This window comes from Dendrobium catenatum, unplaced genomic scaffold (genome assembly GCF_001605985.2).
Source record: "Dendrobium catenatum unplaced genomic scaffold, ASM160598v2 fragScaff_scaffold_488, whole genome shotgun sequence".
Lineage (NCBI taxonomy): Eukaryota > Viridiplantae > Streptophyta > Magnoliopsida > Asparagales > Orchidaceae > Dendrobium > Dendrobium catenatum.
In genome coordinates this window covers 718,797-719,461 of record NW_021318950.1, presented here as the reverse complement: position 1 = coordinate 719,461, position 665 = coordinate 718,797, and positions in this window count along the sequence as shown.

The window sequence follows — 665 nt, the reverse complement described above, 5'->3', positions numbered from 1 at the left end:
TACTACTTCCCAAAAATCTCAATTCGTTAATATAGTCAAAAAATCATACATGAAATTCAACCTTTAAAAACTCAATTACATATAGCCAAAATATATATGATAAAGAGCACAATAACATATCACAAGTCATACAATGAAAACTTCATAAAATATAGGAAATTATTTTTTTTTTCATAACTTTTAGTAAAATTTATTGAAATTGAAATCGGAGGCTAGGATTAAGGATTCTCCCTAGAACTGTACAATTCGCTAAATTAACCTTGGCTTCCAAATTACTTCCTTTTCTTTCTCCTTCTTCTTTCCTTTCCTCCTCCTCCCTTCCCCAGCAAGCCTAGGGTGGGGGTGAGTTTAACAAATGGTTTAATATATTTTAGCATTAAAATTTCCACTATTTTGAACTGACGTTCTAGTGCCCGACTACCCCAGTGTTATAACGCTCAGAGAATCTTCTAAATAACACAAGAATACGCTCACTAGAGATCTGACATCATGGGGAAGCTTGCTATTATCATTTTAACTTAAAATTGTGAATTAGTTATAAAAAATCACTTGAATTTGACGACGGACATTACAATGTCTAACGCATGGACTATAGTACTCTACCACTATCAATAATGCCTCTAGCTAAGAGGTTGCCTACAAAGGCTCCTTACTTCTCTTTTAAT